A 9,866-nucleotide genomic window follows, 5' to 3' on the forward strand; every position below is an offset into this window, starting at 1 on the left:
CCTTGGTACGTACTAAAAATAATCGAGTAATTTTTCTACCAAAGCCGGATAAGAATAACTAGAGTGTTCCAAAAGCCGATGGACGAATCACACTAACTAAATGTCATACTAAAAGGAATTGCGAAGGAATTGCATATTGTGTCCCTGAAGTTGAACGTTCCTATGATAAGTCAATTCAAGTATATAATACAAGTACTTTCTGAAAGATAGAAGGGTAGTTTAGTTATTGATAGAAGATTGTATTGGATTGTGTTTTGGATTACATTATCAAAAAGGCTAAAAGGGCTTCATTCTCTGTTTGTAAAATGATTGGTGATCAGTGGGGTTGAAGACCTCTACATATGCTAAATGAATACGTAAGGCATAAGTCGAATCGATCTTAACTTACCGTGCAGGAATATGGCACCAAGGAGTTTTATATAAAGAAGTTGAGAAGAATAAACAAATTATCATGATTACTGTTTTGTTGTGTGATAAGATCTACACCAACAAGAACTATGGAAATCTTGCTCAATCGAGAATCTATAAATCTAAGCATAAAACGACGAGCAATTGCAGAGGAATAGAAGAAATTATTAGTAACACCCGGATCCCTACAAATAAATCAAATGGAGGGACTTGGTTTTACAAGAAGAGTTGTAATCAATTTTAAATATATTTGAACCACCAATAGAGATTACTGAGAAAAAACAATTGGATAACATTTAACTTGAAATAATATAAAAGCAAGGAGGAACGATTAGTTTAAAATATCTACACCTTTATACAGATCGTTCAAAAATTGATGACAAAGTTGAATAAGGTTTTGTATATAATATATGACAATACTGGTATGATGGAAAGCTGTGGTAACTTAATATGCTTTTCAAGCAGAACCGGAGGGTATTTTAAAGGCATTAAGTGATCTCCATCATATTGAAAAGTTCGTTCAGATGCCTATCAAAATATTCCTGGACAGTGCAGGTGCTATTAGTTATATAGCCAAAAATAAAGGCTTCTTTACGGGTTAACAAGTTAGGCTAATAAAAAAAATACAGAGTTTTAAAAGGAAGGTGACAATAACTTGGATAAAAGGTCGTTGGGATTATATAGAAAATGAATATAGAGATACGCTTGCCAAGAATGGCGGTACTAGGAAAACTGCCTTTGAGAAAATTACAATGCAGGAAAATTGCCACGGAGAAAATTGCCTTCATGATGAATAATAAATTATAAATTGACTTAATATTTTTTATGAAAAATATCTAAACATATTTGTTAGTTTCATGTCCCAAGGGAGTACCTTCAAGTGTGAGTAATATTATTGCAATACAATTTCCTAGCAATTTTTTAAATTCAATCCCATATTTCAAAAGAAATGGATCGAGAGGATTGGTAAGTGAGGGGGGACATATTTAAAACAACTGTCTTCCATTATGTAGGTATCAAGTGGTATATCGAAAGGAACATCAATTATTAAAAAGCAAGAGATGAAAAATTAACTGAGAAGGATAAAGTAGTTTAAGTTATATTCGATGAAGTCTACTCTCCTCAAAGAATATAGTATATGAATGGCAAAATTTATGGTTACAACGACAATGGACAAGCAATGGACTATTTTATGTTTCATGATCAATTCAATTGCTAGATATTATAAAGATGTCGTAGGAATGGTTCGTATAGTAAAAATATTATCTCCATTTATAAAAAACCTTGGTTCATGATTTTGTTTGCTAATTTTTTTCAACGTCCTGTAAATCAGGACCTTCTTATCTTCTTTCTTGCCCATAATATCCAATGATTTGTACAATATTAAGAGGAAAAACTTTGTAGTGTCACAAAATGAAAAAACTAAGAGAAAAACCTGTTCAATCTAGAAAAAAAACAACGTCATCATCCCAACGGAAAATAATGAAATTAAAATCTATCTACTAATTTACCACTAGGTATCAATATTTATATTAAATATGATCATGGATTACTCAACACTGATGTTGAGTAATACGTTATAGGATCGTCAAATAAATATATATATATTTTATTTTTTTGTTAGCCACTAGGGCATTCAGTTTTATTCAACAATTTTCTAATACAGATTACATTGATATAATAATTTAGCAAATAAAATATATCATTTAAAAGAAAAAGACTAAAACCACGCGCTCATTCTAATCACCATTGTTATTCTACAATACAAATTTACTTTCGATCATCAAAAACAGTCGATAGCTGCATGTCAATCAAATAATAATTAACAAATAATCCCATTCAAAGTCCTAAAATACAATCTTAATATAGGTAAAATACCATCAAAGTTATCGTCTCTTGTAGTGAGCAATTTGTATATAGGATATACTGTGCCTTTGTAATTATTGCATCGATTTTTCCGTCGTTTGCTGTTGATAAAAAATAACTTTTCAAAAGCTTGAGGGCAAATCCCTCTTCAATGACGATTTGTAAGCCGCTGTCGATTTCTGTTAATCTGCTACATTCCCAGAGTATGTGGTCGGTTGTTTCTCTTGTTAAACCGCAGAAAAAAACAATCTGCTCGCCCATCTTTGTAGTATTTCCTGGGCGTTTCATGAGTACCCCAAAGTACTCGGTACTTAAATCATTTCTCAGAAACGGTTAAATATTTATTTTAATACGGCATCGATGCTTTGCTGTGGAGTTCCTGGGATTTTGCGATGTCTTAAATAAGCAATGAAAGGCGTAAGTATATGTTGTGTTCGACATCTTCTCAGGTACCAGGTGGAGAAAATACTGATTTTGATTCTAAAAGGAAATATTGGTCGCTGTACTGGTAAAAGATGTCCAAAGACTGATCTATAGAAGGAAAAAGCCATTTGTTTTACAAGAGAGATTGACTCTTTTAAATCTGTGGCTACTTCCAATGTAAAATCACCAGTATAATTGTAGCTAATACCATTTTTCAGAGGCATTTCCTATCCCAAGGAGACTTCAAGTTTTTTGATTACTTCCCAAGACCCATCACAAAATCATTTGAGGCTAGCCGAGAATCCACCCGGTTTTTCAAAGACTTTGGAGAGGCTCGAGTATGGGCAGTCGGTGTATTTTATTCCTTTTGTAAATAGAAAGTGGTTCAATTGGAGACTCCAAAAGTGTTGTGTGTCCTACAATTTCCTGATCCAATAGGAGATGAGGCATTTCCAAAATTTAGCAAATGATATCCCGCATGGACATAATGGAGATATTCGTAACAAGTGGGTGATTTTGGGCATAATGTACGTTTTCCATGGGCTTATTCTATCCAATGTGCATAAATTTAGGTAGGTGTAGTGGCTTAAAGCTATTTTTATCCTTGAGAAGATTTCTTTATAATTCATCAACATACTATCAGGGCCAACCCATGATCCAAAAATATTGAAGTTTTTCCAAATCTAAATTGTGGCCACTCTTTGAATATTAGGGGGCCATAAGGACATAAAAATTGGTTTTCTCTTCATTAACAAAAAGAGCATATTTGTCGGAATTTTTTTAAGTATGCATATAAATGTTTTAATTGATTTTAATGTTTTGATAGGACTTCCTTAAAACATCATAGTTAGGTCGTCTGCATAGCACAGACACTTTAAATTGATAGTTGAAGTCATTTTATCGTGGCTTCTGAGCGAACATCACGAATAAGTTTGTCTAAGCATATGATGAAAATTATTGTGGACAGTGGATGTCCCTGGTGGACGCCCTTTTATTCTCAAAATAACGTTGTTTATGCGATTTAAAATAATTTATGTAAAAATTTTGTAAAGACTGTTTTGCATAGTAAGAAGCCTTAATTTTTTTATAAATTTTGCATCTTTACTTTTTTAGGAATCAGTATGATATTTCCATCAGACGCATATTCGGGAAAATATCTGACGCTCATTATTTTTCGTAAAATTGTAATAAAATAGGAGCGATATAAAGTATATATTTTTTGTAAAATTTAAAAACAGATGGTCCAGGAGTTTTATAAGATTTAACGTTTTCTTGATTTCTTGCATTGTTAAATGTTTCTCGATGAAATTATTATCATCAGGAGGAATTTTGAATTTACGGTCTGCATTACCTCTCAGTTCTTCGCAGAAGTATGCAGATCGATGGGTACATCTGGAATATTTGTTAAATACTGTACAATCGAAGCATTGATACAGCTCGGAGAAGAAGGTTTTTATTTCGATACATATTTCTGTAGGATTTTCAGATATTAATCCACTTGCTAGCATGATTGACAAATCCTTGCTTTTGTTTCTTTTTTTTCCATCATACCACATTGTAGTCTTGATTTAGATAAGTCTTTGATGTTGTTCCCTTTTAATGTGGTTCTAAATGCTAGGTCAGAACCTCGGAAGATTTGATCCAGTTTGAATTTCTTTTCACGATCTGAAATGTCATCCTTATTTACATTTTCAATGCTATCAATTTTCTTATTCCTATTGGCGGCTTCTTGGGTTCCAGTCTGTCTGCATATATTTTTAATCTTTGATAACATCTTTTGTACTTCATAAAATACTTTGCATCCTTTTTTGACATTGTATCTCGTGGTCTCAACTATTTCTATGATCTCATCATTGACTTTGGGTATATCTAATAGTCATGAATTGAGTTTGCAAGCTTTTTTATCTCTATGATTTGGGAAATGTATCAAATTAATTTTTATGTACAGTGCCTTATGGTCGGATAGTTTGGTATCGATTACTTTATATGACGTGACTGATTGCTTTTGAATACCACTAAATAGAAACAGGTCAATTCTTGAGGACGCAGGTTGGAGGATTTTTCAGAAGAAAAGAAAGTATGGTTATAATCTTTTACGGTTTCAGCTGCGTCAAAGAGATCATATGATTTAATGATGGAGCAAAGTATTTTCTTTGTGCGGGAATTTGTGTTTCCATTAGGTTTGTTTAAAAATAATAATTATAGAACTGAACAAGAAATTGTAAGCTTATTCTAACATGTTACTTTGAAGGTGAATTACTCTCCATCGAGTGATCAATATAATCATGAGTTATTCCAATTAAAGATTAATACCATTCATATCTAAATGTAATGTTATAAATAAATATAGTGAAGTAAAAGTTGAACTTGCTGTCACAATAATTTATCAAATTAATTTGAAATTAAAGAAATATGAGCCCAACTTCATTATGTACCATGTTTTTAGTTTGAATTGTGGCGATAGCCACTATTTGATGAAAAATTTGCATGAAAATAGGCAAAATATGGACTAATTTATGTCTGATATGTTAAATAATACACACATATGTTGTTAGTTCATAATATAAGTTTAAAATCCCTGAGGTTAAAGGTACATATTGAAGCAGATATCGTCTATATATATACATATATGTACATGGGAGGAGAATTCTTCAAAAATGATCTGTAAACATATACTCAGAGCGTTAGCCCGCTCAATAAATCCTCAGTGCACTCCCGCTCAGTTACTAATTTTGTGAGCGCGCTCCTGCTCCCGCTCGTTTTGTAAAGCATTGAGCGTACTCCCGCTCAATTAAAAATGAGCGGCGCTCATGTTTTCACTCGCATTTGAAATTGACAACTCTTTATGTATGATTGTTACAGAAAGAAAACCAATTCCTTTTTAAACATGTTTTATCTCATAAAGAATGGTAAAAAAGACATTTTCATACCAAAATCATGTCTCTAGCTTCAATATTAAGGAAGTTATGACCAATTTATCATCGGAATTTCACGCCATTTTTTCGTAGTGTTAAATCTGTTAATGTTTTAACCTACACCAAAATCTGTGATATAATAAAATATGATATTTCAATAAAACAACACAACTTTCTTAGCTATAAAGAGAATTGAATTAAATTTTTGTGAATAACAGAATATAGTACTGTGCAATAGATGATACTTTTAAATACCTGCAATTGATGGTATAATATGAAATTCGAGTATATGAATACCACGCTCTCCATACAATTAATGATTGTTATTGAAAAAAAGGAAAGGTTAAAAATTAATACAAAGTACTTTCATATTGAGCATTAATACAAATTGAAGATGCTAATGTCGGATTGAAATTGATAAACATCGCATAATCAATTTTTTTTGTAAACTTTATCAAATTCTAGCAAAATAAATTTTTTTTAATCCATTTTTTATTTTGTTTAATCCATTACACTTTATTTGTAATTTAGAAAGCTATCCTGAAATGAATTATTTTATATCGAATAGTGTGATTAAACGAAGCAACGGATTGAAAAAAAAACTGGGTGAAAGATTAAAAATTTACCTACATTAAATATAAATGATATTAAATTGATTTCCCCAATTTAAGTAATAAACATCCAGCATTTACATAAATGAGCGAAAATTCGAGCGATTTTATTGCTCTTCTAAAATGGCGAGCACGCTCCCACTCGCTTCGTTATTTAAAACAATGAGTGCATTCCCGCTCTCGCTCAAGAATTTAGAACGGTGATCTAAGAGTGGCGCTTACAATGCGTTGTAATCTTGAAATCAAATCAGAAACATTATATCCAACCCTTTTAATGAATTAGAAAAGAGCGAGTAAATCCGAATACAAGAGGTAAGACATAAGTTACATATTTCGAAGTTATCTAGGTTTGGCTGAAAACAGGTTCATCAAGAGACTCTCTTCCCACAAGAGAAATATAATGAACTACGATGGAACTGACGATCTCATAACTATGTTTTGGATATTCCCTCAAAAATGTCTTCCTTGGATGGGGTATAACAATAGGTTCTTCCTCCAAACTGGATTACTTTGTAAAAATTAGCCAGGTGGTTCCTAATCTCCTAAGGACAGGTTGTGGGAAGAATAGTAAAGCTAAACAATTCTTTTTTAAACCCACACTACAATAAGTACTTTAGACTAAAGGCGGGAAAATATCTATTAAATAAAGGAAATATTACTCACTAATAAAGGAAATCTACAATTAAAAATTGGATCGGAAAGGAATAACAGGAAATCTTGCGTAAAAAATTTGCTCTTTCTTTTTTATAATTGAATTATACTTGATAATTGCTTTTGGATGACTCTTTCAAGTTTCACATCCTAAAAATGAAATTTACCCACAAAATCTTTCTCCAGACAATCCATAATTCCATGATTGATTACTTAGATCAAAAATATAAACAACATAATATCTTAATCTACCCATCACTCACTCAAAAGTTTCATAGTGCAACCCCAAATAAATATATAAGTTACAAAAAATGAAAATGTAGTTTGGAGGTTGTGAGATATTAATATTGAACAAATATTTACAATTATCATAATTTACTTACATAGGAATATAAAATCATACTAATTAATCTTTTATCATCAATCCCATGATCTTATTCCGTTAATAGTGATGATAATCACTTTTTCAGATTGTCAATTCTAAAAAACGGACTAGCTATAAAATACAAACAATTTAGAACAATACCCATTAACATAAAATATAAACTTTATTTTTGTTAGCTGGCAATTTTTCTAATATACAGGGAGCAGAGTTTTATTTATCAAAATTAGAGCGGAGGTAGTACGTTGTTTGTTGTTTTGGCGTCTAGTCAGAAGTGTTTGACGTAACTTATAAAATATGACATCAAACAAACGACAAAGAATCGTTTTAAAACAGAACAAAAAAGAATTAGCCTGAGACTTCGATAATAGTCAAATGGATGTTCTTGCTGTATGAAAACGGTCAAAGTCTTTTCAAAGATGACACACGACCAAAGGAACATTTTTCTTCTGAATATTCAATTAAAAGTATTGTTTATGTACATTAAACACGTGATCTACATTATAATAATAAATTTAAACTAAACCTTTGACTATGATCTCTTAAATTTAATGGCCTCTTATTTTGGCCATATTTAATTTTTCTACCAAGTTTGTTCAAGATCGATCTATAACTTTTGCCGTAATTCTGGTGACTTCGTTGGCGGAAGTAAAAAAAAATCCTATTCTGGGATTCAAAAAATAATCGCCTGTATGTAAACTATCCTAATAGCAAGGACGGTTGTTGCAGTCAAATAATATCTCATTTGAGTTAGATATTTAAATAATTAAATTATATTATTTGATGAATAAATAAATATACTTTTTATGATGCTGAGTTATTAAATTTCAATGTATTATAGACTGCAATTTATAGTAGATTAATATATGTATAGTAAGCTTTATATTATAGATCAGGGACCCCTGTTTATACAGTATGTCCATGTGAATCGTGAACGAACTTTCCCTACCTTAGCTGTATCAAAACGCTCAAAAAGTACAAGTAATAAGACAATGTGACTTTATATAAGCAATTAAATCTGAAATTTGCCATCCTTGGCCCCACTATGGCCTCAATCCTAAGCCTGAAGGCATTGCATGTCTTCTTTACCTACCGGGTTGTCCATTGAAATCTGAATACTCACTAATTCAATAATTAATTAAGGCCGTCTGATTGAAATTAATTCATATTTCGATCAATTTAAGTATAAGCCATTAGTTACAAAACAAAACAAACTTGAGATCTTTTGCTTACGTACAAGCCGAAAAAGTGAATGTGATCTACGAATTTCCCTTCGCGCACTCCAAACAGTTGGATGTCTCCAGGACCACCCTCTATGCCATCAACAAATCTGAAACGTTGGAGAGAAAGAAGGGCTCTTTAAAAAAGACCAAATTGGATCCGAAGGAGTTAAAGAAAACGGCCAAGACCAATCCCCTCAAGTTCCCAAGAGCCATGCAAGAGGTCTGTGGGTTTCACACCTGTTTGTCCAGAAAGCTATCACAAAAGTTAGTAGAAAGAACTTTGTGAGGGTGGAAAGGTCACTTTTCATACCAGCAGTGAATGAAACCCATCTTCACTTTTGCAAGACTCTATTGAAAGAGTCTTTTGAACTATTTTTTGACACTTTGGCTCCCCTACAGTCCTGATGCCAACACTCTCGGCAACATCTTTTGAGTGTATGTCAAGGGGAAGGACTGCAGTGTGTTTCATCCAAACACTGGCGCCCTCCAAACCACTTTCCAGACAGCACTGGGACCCCATGACAGAGAACTTAATCTGCAGTGGGTGCCTGGACTTACACTACCTCCTGTAAGGCATCATTGCCGCTAAAGGCGGCTACATTAATGATTAACAGAGCTCAGCCACACGTTTAGTTACATTAATAATTTTGTTGAAGTTATATTGTTAATTAATGAATTATGTCTTGTTGATGTTTAAAATTGAAAGTGTTCAGATTTTGATGGACCACTTTGTATTCTTCCGACATGTCAGTCCACTCTTTCTCTACGGCAGTTTTTAGGACATCCACATTCACATGAGGCGTGGAAGAGCCCTTCTTCTCGATGTTGCTCCAAGTCTCATAGTCAAGAATGTCGTATGCTGGTGAGGACGGGGCCACATTGATAAGAGACGTAAATGCACCAAGCGGTTTTCACTCCACTTTTTAGTCTTTTGGCCTTGTGGCTTCCAGGCTTCCTCTCAAGGCTCATGCTACCATCCTTCAGCTTTTTAATCATAGTAATGAGACCCATGAAACTGGAAACGATGCAGAAGATCTATTTATAACTCATTCACGTGTCAAGAACCACTGACGCACGTTTTCTTTGGCTACCATCTCAATTGGCATAGGTCGTATGAAGAAAGTTCATCAATAAGACTTGTTTCTTTTTATTGATATACCAAAAAAAAAAATCAATAAAACCTTTCCAAAGTTTCATTCACTATTTTCTAGTACACACACTGTAGATCGAAAAAATTTACTCTTAAAAAACTCTTCAATACCCTGCTCTGGCTATTAAAAAAAACATGTTCCAATGCAAAGTGTAATCATATAAAAATATATAGAAGGATAACAATGCAAAAAAAGTATCAGTACTAGTAGTAACTAGTAGTGTACTTTGTGCAATA

The sequence above is a fragment of the Lepeophtheirus salmonis genome, chromosome 8 (genome assembly GCF_016086655.4).
Source record: "Lepeophtheirus salmonis chromosome 8, UVic_Lsal_1.4, whole genome shotgun sequence".
In the NCBI taxonomy this organism is placed as follows: Eukaryota; Metazoa; Arthropoda; class Copepoda; order Siphonostomatoida; family Caligidae; genus Lepeophtheirus; species Lepeophtheirus salmonis.